This window comes from Zonotrichia albicollis, chromosome 27 (genome assembly GCF_047830755.1).
Source record: "Zonotrichia albicollis isolate bZonAlb1 chromosome 27, bZonAlb1.hap1, whole genome shotgun sequence".
NCBI lineage: Eukaryota > Metazoa > Chordata > Aves > Passeriformes > Passerellidae > Zonotrichia > Zonotrichia albicollis.
This window is the reverse complement of record NC_133845.1, coordinates 4,360,573-4,374,481: the sequence shown is the minus strand read 5'-3', so window position 1 is coordinate 4,374,481 and position 13,909 is coordinate 4,360,573.

The following is a 13,909-nucleotide window of genomic DNA, read 5'->3' as shown; positions in this document are numbered from 1 at the left end:
ATTTTCAGCGGAAGAAGGAGAAGGGTTTGATTTGCCTGGGGAATCTCACCAAATTCCACCAAAATCCCACCCTGCCAGAGGAGCTTTCAGAGTGGGTAAAACCAGACGTTTTTCCCCAGGCCCAGGCTGCAGCTGGTGCTGAGCGCTCTCCAGGCAGCTGTGCCCAGCCCATTGTTCCCTCTGCACACAAGGGATGTTTGCAAATGTGTTTGAATCCCCCCAGCCACACAGGATGCAGCCGTGCCAGGTTTTCAGCTGATTGTAAGGGACACGAGATAATTCACATGTTCTAAAGCTGGGTTTACAATGAAGAATGATTGTTTTTTAGCCTGATAAGGAAGGGTTTGAGAAACACAGCCATTTCTTTATTGTGAAGCTCAGGCACTCAAAGCCATTCACAAAATGGCTACAAATAATAAGAAGAAATCATGGTTCAGACTTCCCAAAACACCTGATACCAAAGATTCCCCTCTAATGTATAACCCTGCCTTTTAATTTTTAATTCTTATGGAATTTAGGGGTTTTCCCCACTGTTTCTTTCATCTTTCAATATCCATTTCATCAGCTGAAATGAAAATGATCCGGGGAGGAAACTCATACTGGCCATGTGTGTTTTTCCATTTTTATTTTGTTTTTTGGCAGAAGGATATGAGACACTGCTTGGAGCATCTCCCTGCCACTGGAAGCAAAGTCAAGACTAATCTCAGTCCGTGGGCTCGGTTTGTGTGCAGATCTTGCTCCCAGACTCGGCAAAGCACAGCAGAACAGAGGCAAACATCCACCCCCAGCTGTTCCAAACGCTGCTCCCAGCTCAGAGCATCTCCTGCTGCTGGGAGCAAAGGCAGCCTAACCCCAGCCTGTGGGCAGAGCTCGCTCGCAAACACAAACCAGGCTGAAAATCCAACCCAAAATCTCACAAAAACCTCTCCCAGGCAGGACAGAAGGGGAAAGGGCTGGCTCAGCAATGCTCAGACCCAGGGTGCAGAGGGGATGGGGCAGTTCTGAGCACGGGGCATTTTTTGTAATTTTGAAATGAATTTCAACTCCTCCCTCTCAGAAGTGTCACCGCAGCTGAGCAGGGAGGGATGACAGCAGGAGCCATCCCCTCCCTAGGGCTGGCTGGTCACTAGGAGAAGACATTTATAGGCGGTGAAAAAAACCAGAAAAATGGCTCAGAAAGTCCCTCCAGAAAGATTCTGCTAGACGAGTGTCAGGAAAATTAATCCACAAACACCAGAGGTTGATGTCCAAAAGGAGACAGAGCAGTCCTGGAACTTTATTCCAATCAAGGCAGAGGCCATGGGGCATCCCCTGGGATCTCTCCGATTTTTGGAGGACTCAGCCTCCATTTTATCCCAATTTCCCAGCCACATTTCCCTTCTCTCTTTCCCCATTTCTGAGGTACTTGAGAGGTTCAGATTTCCCAGAACACCTGATACTAGAGATTCCCCTATAATGTATAACCCTCCCTTTTAATTTTTAATTCTTATGGAATTTAGGAGGTTTTCTTCCCCATTGTTTCTTTGATCTTTCAATGTCCAATTTCATTTATCAGCAAACCTAAAGTTTATTTGTAACAGCAAATCTCTTTTTCCATTCATCAATCAGTGGGAACCTTCCCATGTTTCTTTTCTCTCCCAGTGCTGGTTTTATCTCCCACAGCTTGTTTGGAAAGACAGATCCCTCATTCCTCTCATGAGGAATTCCCCATAGCTGGAAAGGTGCTGTGCCCCAGGCTGTGAGAGGGGCAGAGTGTCCCTGCACTCAGGGATGCACTCAGGGATGGAGGCACCCAGGCCTGGGCCCAAACACACAATTTAAAGTGCAAACGTAAAAAAAATTAATTAATTTATTTAAAACTGTAGGCCCAAAAGTGGCAAGCTCACACAGGCATGGCAGAAAATGCCACCTCACCACTAATTAATTCAGTTCTGCAGAGCTTTCCAAGAGCCTTACATGAAAGGTTCCAAACAAACGCGAGGCATTGTTAAGGAAATGCTCAGTCTTTTTAACAAATTAATTAATTTGTGGTGTTTCCTTGCTGACAAGCACTATCTAATGGAAGTGAAAGCACCAGATCAAACAGACATATCCCATTCCACAGCCAATCCAGGGAGAGAGAGTGACAGGGAAGTGTCTGGAGGGTTTAGCAGGGGAGCACCAAACAAACAGGCAACCACATATGTCTCATTTCATTTAATATCTGCTATCTGCGTGTGAATAAACATTTCATATCACACCTTTTGATGGCTGCCACAACAATATCTCAAAGAGAGAGAGCTCCTTCTTCACAGGGAAGGGGAGTTGCTCTTGTGTGAGAAGAGGGAGATGAAAGACAGCTTTGCAATGAAGCTGCAGCGAGCCCCAGACCTTCTGAACCGTTAGGATTTATATGTCATTAAATAATTAACTCAATGATGCATGAGAGAAAGTGATGTAAAGGACCTCAATTAATTGCTTTCATTGCAGCAGGCACCAGGTCCTGGTGATGAGATGTAAGCAGGGTGAACTTTGTTTCAGAGATTGCCTTTTAAATGCAGTCATAAAAAAAGTGACAAATGGCTCGTTGGGATGCGACTTTTGTTTGCTGTTTTTTTTTTTTTTTTTTTTTTTTTTTGTGTTGCAGTGTCTTTGCCTTAAATTAACTGACATAATCAGATGGCAGGCTCAGCCCTGCCCTTGTGCCATTGGCTTTGGGCTGCTCTCTCTCTCCTCATGAATTCCAGGGACAGCAAAGCAAGGCCTGTCTGAGCTATGGATTTTTAATTAATTTATCTGCTGCCTTTTATCTCTCAGTATTCACAGGCTGGTATAAGCAATTTGGTTTAAACTGCCTGCTGCATTCTGCCACCTCTCTTGGGATTATCCTGTAGTCTAATAGGATATAATTCCTGATTGTGTCAAACTCTCAGTGCTTTATTTAATCCCGCTCATTTTTTTTCCAGACTTTTCTGTGTCACCCTTAAACCCTTTCCTATCCTGCTGCTCACAGCCTCTGACAGAATTTTCCTGCACATTTTGGAAGGAGGAAATTCAAGTCAAGCCTTGGATTTAATCCCACTACACAAAATTAAATAGTTGGGTTAGGAACTGGAGTAGAAAGAGAGGACAGACCACAACATCCACGGTGATCTGAACCCTCAGGAGCCTCAGGGCAGCTCTAGGCTGGGGATTTCAGCTGAATTTAGAGTGAGGCTCTGTTTGTTCTTCCAACCTGTTGGGTTTTAAATGAGTGGGGTGAGAACTGGGGAAAATGGGGGAGAGAGAGAAATGGAGGAAAAAGGCAGCAGTGGAATACCCACTAATTTAGGATTCAGGTAAAAGGTCTGCAGTCCGAATGGAGCATTCCCAACCCCAGTTTTACCAGAAAGAGCCATTCCCAATCCCAGTTTTCCAGAAGGAGCCATTCCCAATCCCAGCTTTCCCAGGGATGGGAGTGAAGTCACTTACAGGTGGATTTGTGTGCCATTGCCCACGCTGTCACCTCAGCCCCTGGTGATGTAACCTGCACTTAACCTCGGAGAAAGATTAGGATTGTATGATCCAGATGGGGCCATTTCAGCCAGGTTGCTGCTTCATTATTTAAAAGGTTAAAAAAAAAAAAAAAAAAAAAAAAAAGGAGAGAGGACTGATTTTGGTGCCATCTGCTCAGGATGAGGTGAGAAAAATTTCTGCCAGGTTTTTACGTTCACCCCTGTCCTCTGGGTTCACATGGGGATCCAATCCCACTTAATCACACGCTGTCACTTTGGCTGCTGCCACCTCTGAGGGGCACACAGGGGCTGGAGAGAGGCTGGAGAAGCTCTGGCTGCCCTCAGCAGAGACCCAGCCCTGGCCAGTGCTGAATGGATCTGCCCTGATCCTGCAGCACTGCCCAGGGGACCAGGCTGGGGACGCTGCATGTCCAAACTGGTGCCTTAGGATTTCAGCTTTTCTGTTTTCCATCTATTTGTAACCCTGCAGTTCTTTAGTGCAGAACTCCAAACCCCACACACGGTGGGAGCTGCTGCTTCCCCATTCTGGGCAGACACAACAATTCCTCTCCAGGCCTGGCAGTCAAGGACACCTCACTGCCTCAGGGCCCAGAGATGGGAACAAAAGGGAGTTGGGGGCAGCAAACTTGGGGTCAATGACTTCATTAGCTGAAGCTGGAATTGGCAGATTCATCCCCAAAATGCAAATGGACCAAACTTATAAAAGTGTGAAAATCCATGACCAATTCTCTATTTTTGGGTGGGTTTTGTCTGCCCTAAATGTACCTGAAGGCCTTTCAATAAATAAATCTGCTTTTTATTCTCTTAATTTTGTTTTTAGGCAACTCAAAAAGGCATCAAAGCATAACGCTCCCCAGTTTGTGTGGGGCAGCACAGAAGCACACCACCATTTCTGCTGGGGATGGGGCACAGGAAGGGAGGGGGGAAGAGCTGATCCTGCAGGATTTTTGCACAGAAAAAGGAAGACACCAATGTCAGCCTGGAGGTGGCTGTGGCCGGGTCCCACCATGAAGCTCATGAGCTGAGCAGGACAATTCCAGAGCTGGGAGGGTGTGATGGCAGCAGGAAAGGACGGGATAGTCACCGTCATATTTTCTGGAAAATCCCTTTGCCAGGATTTCTTCTCCTGGGAAGCTGAGAAGCCTGAGAGAAAAATGAAAACATTAATTATCTGCTTTGCTTCTCATGTGTTTTGCTGCTTTGGAATGTGGTCTGGACAGTGTTTACCAACTGGTCGTTGTTTCATTGGTTTCATGTGAATTGTTTTGACTTAATGACCAACCAGGGCCAAGCTGTGTCAAGGCTCTGAAGAGTCACAAGTTTTTAATTAGTATCCTGTTAAGACTTATGTAAGTATCCTTTCTGTATTCTTTGGTATAGTTTTAGTATAGCATAATAATATAATATAATATAATAAATATAATATAATATAATATAATAAATATAATATAATATAATATAATATAATATAATATAATATAATATAATATAATATAATATAATATAATATAATATAATATAATTAATATAATATAATAATATTCCTTTCTGTATTGTTTAGTGTAATTTTAGTATAGCATAATGTAATGCAATATATAATATAATACAGAATTAGCCTTCTAAGAACAGGGAGTCAGATTCAACATTTCCTTTTCAACGTTTCCTTCCTGTCACAGGGGACCCTGAAAATACCAGAGGATGGATGCTCTGCTGGTCCTTCAGAGCTTTCAGCTGCTCCCAGCTCCACAGCAGGAGGCAGATCCTGACTCTGCAGGATGTGGGAATGGCCAAGCAGAGTTATTCCCTCAGCCTGGCTCTGCTCTCAGCTCTGACAGCCTGGAGTGAGGAACTCCCCCAGTCAGTGCTCACTTCCAGTCTCTGCTACTCACAAAGGCAAAAATCACCTTGATCACGACAGTGAGAGAAAAGGGTGCAGCTAATGAGCTCTTAATTGGGTGGGGTTGGCACTGAGACCCTGCTCCAGGCTTTGGAAACCAAAGGAAGGGACTTCCCATGCAGCCAGTGACATCAGCTCTGGTCTTCATGTGCTGCCTGGAATGAGCTTCATTAATGTTTTCCTTGGTATAATCCATCATCCCCTCAACAATGCATTCCTGACAGTTAATTAGACTCCACAGAGTGGAATAAGTAGCGCCGTGTTTGGAATTATAATCCAGTCCTGAAAAACAGATCATATGAGGCATAGCAGCAGGCCCTTGGATATCTTAAGGAGATTTTAATTCCAAAAGCTTGGTAAACTCTGCTTAGCAAAATCTGCAGTGCGTTTGCCGATGGATTCATTGCAGAGGAGTCAGGAATCTCTGTTCATTAGCAAAACCCCAAAGAAATGAAGCCATACATAAATAAACTCAGACTTTCTGAATGAAGGTCGGCCCTGAATGCTCCAGGTGACACTCAGGCCACGAGAGATGGAATCCCTGTCAGATTTCCTGCTGATTCCAATGGGGTTGGACATGGAAAGTCATGCTGTGTTACAGGATGGAAAATTCTGCAGCAGAGACCTGCTTTATCCAGGTTACCTGGGATATTTGGGGTTTTTTGGGAATGGTGCTGTCATTTCCTGGGTATTCAGAACAAACCCATGAACCTGGGAGTGGCTTCTCAGTGATCAAAATGATGAATAAGAGTCCCGAGACTGGGCTCACCGTGCTGGAGACTTGCCTGGCTCAGGGAGTGCTGAGCCAGGAGAGCTGCTGGGGATGCACAGCAAGAGGAGCTGCCTCTGTGATGGATGGCACCAGGCAGCTGAGATGCTTTTCCAGAAGGTGCCCACTTGCTTCAGACATGCTCCAGTGCTGTCACCTCGAGGCCCTGGGCACAGACAGCCTGCGGTGACAGCTGGCAGTGCCACCAAGTGTGACAGGGAGAGCAGCAAGTTTAAACAGAGCCTGGGCCACACCTGGCATCCTCTCCCTCTGTCTTAATTGGTTTTTAATTTACTGCTTATCTAGGCAGTGTTTGAGAGATGTCCCAGACCTCTCTGGCTGAAAATATTCCCTTGAATATGGCTGGGAATTTTGGTTGGAAAACTCCTACAATCATCTGGAAATTTCCTTGGGAAAAGGAGAGCCTGTGCCTTCAGCTTCTCCTCCAGCCCTGCCCACAAATCCCCTGTGCTGGGCAGAGTTTGAGAGAGAGGGATAAAATCCTGGTTTTATTTTTTAATTCTTTTTATCTTAATAATATTTATCCTATTATCCTATTCTTATATTTTTCTTATATTTTTATTCAAACCATGGCTCCACAGCAGCTGCCAAGGACACGGCTCCTGCTCCCAGTGTGGAATTTAAGTTGCTGTGAGAGTTTGGGCAGCTAAACCAGGGCTCCCCTGTTGGAAAAGCAGGATGAAGGAGAGAAAAGGATGCATCTGACCCCATCTTCTCAGAAGGCATATTATTCTATTCTATTCTATTCTATTCTATTCTATTCTATTCTATTCTATTCTATTCTATTCTATTCTATTCTATTCTATTCTATTCTATTCTACTGAATCTGCACAAGCACTCAACTGCACAGAATCTCAGCTGACAGTCCCAACACACACCTGGATTCCATTGGTCAATGAATCAAAAAGTATTCAAAGGAAATTGGGGAAGGGAGGGAAACATTTTCCCCTTAGGATTTTGACAAAAAGAGTAATAACCGCTTTTTTTTTAACCAGCTTGTCCACAGAATCTTAATCCTTCCTACATTTATTTCTTACCTCTAGTACTCGCCTGCTGTAAATGAATGAAAAGTCTTTCACGTTAAACCTCACAAACAATTTTAGGGCGCTCACACCAGAACTCAATTACCAATTCCCTTCAGGTAAACAAACTTCCACAATGCATTCCACTTATTCCAAAACATAGGAGCAGTAAACGAGATAAGAATTATTTTTTCTTTTTTTGAGGTTCAGGGAATGTGAATCCCAGAAAATCCTTGGGAAGTTGTGCCTTGCTTTTCTCTGTGAAGAGAAATGTGGCAACACTCGCCCAGACCTGAGGATCAGCTGTGCAGTGCCAGGAAGAACATGATTCTAAACTCAGGTGGTTTCCTTCGTTAAAGGAATCTGTTCCCCCCGAGGCAGCAGCCACAGATGACACAGAGACAAATTTCTGGGCACTGAGCCTGCTCCTGATGTCCCTGCTGCCCCACGGTCCCTCGGTGTCAGGGAAATGAACTGTCCTGGCCAAGCACAGCCTCTCCTCCTGCGTTTGTTTAGAGCAGCAAATCACAACAAATCACAGCAAATCTCAGCAAAAAGGGGAGCCCTGGTTTAGCTGCCCAAACCACCCCCAGCAGCTGCCTCTGATTTTCTGCAAAACACTCCCTGAATGCACTCAGAGGACAGGAGTGCAATATGTGTTATAAAATAATTTGTGCTAAAGGAAATTGAAAACCACAGCATTTTGTGTACCAGAGCCAGAGTGGGGCAACAAGCAGTAACAGGCTGAGTGGATGGAGATCTACTTAGGATCTATAGGATGGGGATTCAAACCCCAGGAGGACACTGTCTCCAGAGATGGATATTTCAAGGGATTTTTTCATCTGGCACGACCCCAGCAGGAGGCATCATCAATTTGATAATATTCAATAGGCAGAGTTTATCCTAGAAGTTTATCTTATTTGATAGGCATCATCAATAAGATAAGATTCGACGCCAGAAGTTTATGCCAGAAGATTTTCACCGCACAGGATTTCAGAAATTATTCACCAGTTCTGAGAAATGCGGCAGCAAGAAAGAAAAACTATGATAATATGCTAAAATATGCTAAAGAAGGGCCCCTTCCAGAGCCCAAAAGACAAAACCAAGATAAAACAAACCCCTTAGAAATGACATTTGGAGACCCATGGGGACCTTGGTGCCATAGAGGCCAAATCCTGGGTTTCCCCAACTCTGATCGCGTGTCTCAGAGTCAAATTGCTTGTGGCTTTTTCCAAATTTATACTCTGATTATTTAATAAATTTCCTTAATTATTAAATTAGAGTATTCATTTCTAACAGGAGGAAGGCTTGCAGGGGTGCTTGGGGTGATGGAGCCTTGGCAAAGGGCAAAAACCTCCCTCTGGTTGAGAAAGGAAAACCAACAAAGTGAAAAAAGGGCACAATTTAACATTATCATTTGTTACAACTGATCTGCTGGCCAGTTTCCACAGCTCCTTAATCTTAATTCTCATCACCAGGAGGCCAAGAAGAATCTGAGTTCTCCTTCTACACTTATTTTTTCATGTATTATAAATATATTAAAAATATTTTTGTAATAACAACACAGAAGCTCACTCCAACTGAGCTGTTTATTATTATTATAGCTGTTCATTCTGGAGGTTTAGAGGTGTTTTAGGGAGAAATTTGGCTTAGATATTTTATTTTTTAGTGGGATTGGTAATGAATTGGGAAAGATTTGGAGAGATATTTTGTGGTATTGGTTAAATGTTTATTGGTAGATTGATTGAGTAGGTTGAGAATGTTTTTCTTTGGATTTGAATAAGTAAGTAGTATTTAATTTGATGTGTTAAGGTTACTTAAATGTTGGTTTTTTGTTTTGTTTTTTGTTTGTTTGTTTGTTTGTTTTTTGTTTTTTTTTTAATTTCTGTTGGGAACATTAAATGAGGCTGCACCCTGAACTTTGAATCTCTTTTCTATTTTTAATCTTATTATGCTCAATTTGTAGATATTTTTATAGCAATGCAAGCTGCAGTCAAGGAAAAAAGTGAGAACTGGAGCAGAAGATTGGATACACAGCTCCCAACGCTCCTGATAGCTGCTTATTGATTATTTTGGGTGCAAATTGCATTGATTATGGTAATGAGGAGGTGCCAAGCGCAGGGACAGCAGGGGAATGTCTGAGTGGTGCCTGCTGGAATTCGCAGCATCAGGAGCTGCTGCACTGAACATCCCAGCACATCTGGAGCACTAACAGGGTCCTTCATCAGCCAGGCTGGGATTTTCACACCTGGAGGAGCAGAGCAGACCCAAGGAGAGACGTGAGGGAGCCTCTGCCAGAGGCAGAGCTGGGCCCAGCTGTTCCAGCAGCTCTGACAAACCCAGCTGGGCATTCACAGCTCCCTGGCCAAGGCCAGTGACACTCTGGGGTTGGAAATGTGTGTGTGTGTTCTGTTCCTATCTGTGGGGCATTATCTGCTGTTCATGGGGCAGTTTTCTTTATCTCTCCCACAGCCAATCCTCCCTCCAGAAGATCTCTGCTGTGAATGGGCCATTAATTATTAATTCTCTCCTGTCCAGGGCCACTGAGTGTCCCTGCAGGGCTGATCCAATCCCACCATCCCATGGGGAGATGCTCCGCCCAGGGGAGGAGCCAAGCATTCCTACCTGGATCCAATCTGAGCTTTGGGACACCCCAGCAGCCTTTGCCCCCTGCATTGCCAGAGGAGCAGATTTCTGCTGCCCTGCATGGCCAGAGGGAGCCCAGGCCCATCTGCAGCAGCCCTGGAGCTGCAGAGGAAAACTCCCCCCTTGTGCAGGATCCCTGCTGCAGCAGAGCCACAGCTGGCACTGCAGGAGGGCTGAGCCCCCCTGGATGGGGCTGGGACACCCCCTGACACACAGGGGGCAGGGACTGCTCTCACTCAGGCAGTGGTGTCTTGTATTACTGCATTTTTATTTTTTTTATTATTATTATTTTCTTCCCTAATAAAGAATTGTTATTCCTACCCCCATATCTTTGCCTGAGAGCCCCTTAATTTCAAAATTACAATAATTCAGAGGGAGAGGGTTTGTATTTTCCATTTCAGGTGAGGCTCCTGCCTTCCTCAGAAGGCACCTTTCTGTTCAAACCAAGGCACAGTCCCAGCTCCTCTCATCAATACTGAAATGCCTCCAAAAGCTTTGTCTTGCTGCTGGGGGGGAACCAATTTTGCAGTGTAACCTTTGCCAGCTGTGGATTGATGAAGGGCTGAGATTGGAAAAGATATGAACTCCCCTTGCCAATCTCCCTGGTGGCTGGGCTGGCAATTTTTCACAGGGATGTTCTGGGGACAGGGACATGAAGGATTATCAGCTGCTCAGACACAGCCTGGGAGATAGCAAATGAAAGCCAAGGCAGAAGTGGAATTCCTCAGCAGATATTGGATTTCTTGTGTATTTCTCTCCTGCCACCCAGGATATCTGATATTTCTCCCTTGCGTTGGTGTCAGCGAGTGCGAATTCAGCTTTCAACCTCCAACAGATTAACAAGAGAGGGGTTTAGCATCTGCTCTGATATTTTAAGCACAAAAGAAGAAAGACTTGTAGCTTTGTCTTGCTACAAATATTTGGTAAATATTTTGTGCCTGCTCCTCTCACCCGGAGGTTACACAACATTAGTGCAGAATGGAAATGTCCTGTCAGGCACACAGAGACAACAGTGGCTGCTGCACAAATCCTTTCCACGCTATAAATACAGATCTTCCCCCATAATTGCAACACAATCTCGATCTGCCTGTGGTGATAAAGAAAAAAAAAATGTTAAAAAAGCTGTTTAATTTAATTAGAGTCCATTTGGAAACCTAGCAGCATGAAATAATTTGATTTACAGAAATAACCCTTGCTGGCTACAGACAGCATTTCTTTGTGTCTTATCTTGGGATAACAGCAACCGCTGCATTTCAAACCTTAAACTGTATAAACAGTGTGACCAGAGAGAGCCCTGAGAACATTTCAAATGACGTCAGGGCGTTGCCATTTATTCAGCTCCCTGTCCTCTCCCAGGCTGAGATGCTAAAAATTCTGCTGGAGCAACATTTGCCCCTGAGGAGATGGTGGTTAATTCCTGTCCAGCCTCTCCACTGCAGTTCTCATCCTTCCCAAAGGAAACAGCTCCCACTAAAAGCTCCTTTACTGCTGGCATGAGGGGTGATGGTTTATGAAGAATGCCCTAAAATTGTTTGTGAGGTTTAACTTTAAAAATTTTTCATTCATTCTACAGCAGGTGACTACTAGAGGTAAAAAATAAATGGAGGAAGGATGAAGGTTCTATGGGCAAGCTGGTTAAAAAAAAAAAGTTATTATTCTTTTTGTCAAAATCTTATGAGGAAAATGCTTCCCTTCCTACCCCAATTTCATTTGAATACTTTTTAAATTTGTTTCCTCACTGCTTTGTTTGTTTGGGTCTAACTAGAATTGAAAACCTGAAGAGAGCAAAGTTGCTGCAAAGCAAAACATTATCTGATATACAGTAAAGAGCTTTTTTGTGTGTTTACTCACATTTTCAGCTTCCATTACTTTTTGGAAAAGCAGAAAAACAAATGATATAACCACAAATCCTTCTGTTGCTTTGACATTTTATTTCTTCCAGGAATAAACTACAAGAGAGAACAGAACCTTTCTTTGAAGCTAAGAGTATTTAGGTGATTTCTTGTATATCACAAATATTACATTTAACATGATACCCATCCATTTATCTCTGCTGAGTTCAGTAATTTCACTTAAAGAATTTCCATCTCCTTGGACTAGAAACAAGCAAGAGATACTTTAATTTGATTTTAGTAATGTAAAAGTAGGAAAATCCCAGCATTTTCACCTTTCAAAAGGAGCAGCACCTGCTTCTGAGTGACAGAACTGAAGAAGCCTGAATGTGTATGGGAGAGACTATTTATATAATATAATATAATATAATATAATATAATATAATATAATATAATATAATATAATATAATATAATATAATATAATATAATATAATATAATATAATATAATGTAATGTAATGTAATGTAATGTAATGTAATGTAATGTAATGTAATATAATATAATATAATATAATATAATATAATATAATAATATTATATAAAGTTTTATATTCAGTGTAATTAAGTATAATATATATCATCCATAATATAATGTGTATTAGATTATATATTATATGTTATATGTTATATATTATATGTTATGTGTTATATGTTATATATTATATATGTTATATGTTATATATTATATATTATACATTATATATTATATTATATAAATGTATTATAGACTATATTAATATATGCAATAAAATAATAAATATAATTAAAGCTACAGGAGCCTTCTCAACCACAAGGCAGACACACACCAAAATTATAAAAATCCATAAAACTAGCTTGTATGTGCATTTCTGTGCATAGGTGTTTCCATGCACAAGATGGAGAACCCAAACCTATAAAATTGCCTCTGTGTGTGAGGGAAAGGCCAAGGAAAATGGAATTAAAGTCATAAAAATGCCTTATGTAAATAAAAGAGGGACAGAGAAAACCACAGCCCCACAATGCCACAGGAGAGAGGCGGAATTAGCAGCTCCAGGGAAAGCTGACTTGTTCCTTCTCCTCGCTTCCTGCTGCTGTAATTTTTATTTTGAGGATCAAAATTATTATTTTGTGGATTTTTGTCCCTCAGAGCCAGCCCAGGGCTGTCCCTTCACCCAGGGCTGCTGCCCACAGCTGCACTCAGGCAGAACAAAAGCTGCAAATGCTGTTTGGGCAACACTGAGCCAGCCTTGCCACTGCTGCCAGCCCGCATGGCAGAGCTGCAGACAGCTAACCAGCAGTTATTATTATTATTATTATTATTATTATTATTATTATTATTATTATTATTATTATTATTATTATTATTATTATTATTATTTACACTGTGATCTGCATCCGCAGGCTTGGCCAGGGAACTGGGCCAGCCCTGTCCAGGGCTTACCTTGCTGGGTGTGGCTTGTTCCTGGTTTAAAAAGGGGAAAAAAAAATCCCATCAGAGTCACCCAGTGGTTCAAACAGAAAAAAGAAACCCAAAGAACCACCCAAGAATTCTATCAATGTCTGCAGGGGATGATGGGGTTGGGATAATCTTTGGTTTTCAGAGGTTCAAACTCTGTCCCAAGGGGAATTATTGGGAAGAATAATTCCAAATAAGAGGACCCAGACGAGGATGCAGCCCAGAGCCAGTGAGGATGGCACTGAGAGAGGCAGAGCTGCAGACAGCTACTCAGCCATAATTAGTAATTATTGTAATTTACACTGTGATCTGCATCCAGCAGGCTCAGCCAGGGAACAGCTTCCACTAGGCCAGGGTTCACCTGAAGTGCAGCCACTGCCTGGATGTGACTGGTTCCTGGTTTAAAAAGGGAAAAAATAATCCCATCAGAGTCATACAGTGGTTTTCCATGAGGGGAAAGTATAAAAAAAAAAAAAAAAGAAAAGAAAAACCCAAGCAACCACTGGGAAATTGTATCAATGTCTACAGGCCAGGCTGGGGGTGTGGGGGTGATGGGACTGGGACAATCTTTGGGTTTCAGTGGTTCAAACTCTGTCCCAAGGAGAATTGTTTGGAAGAAGGTTCAGTTGAGAACACAGCCCAGACCATGCTGGTGCTCTTGGTTATTTCTATTCTGGAAGAGCCCAGAGGCCTTGATCAGCATCAACACAGCCACACCATGAGCTGGGAGCA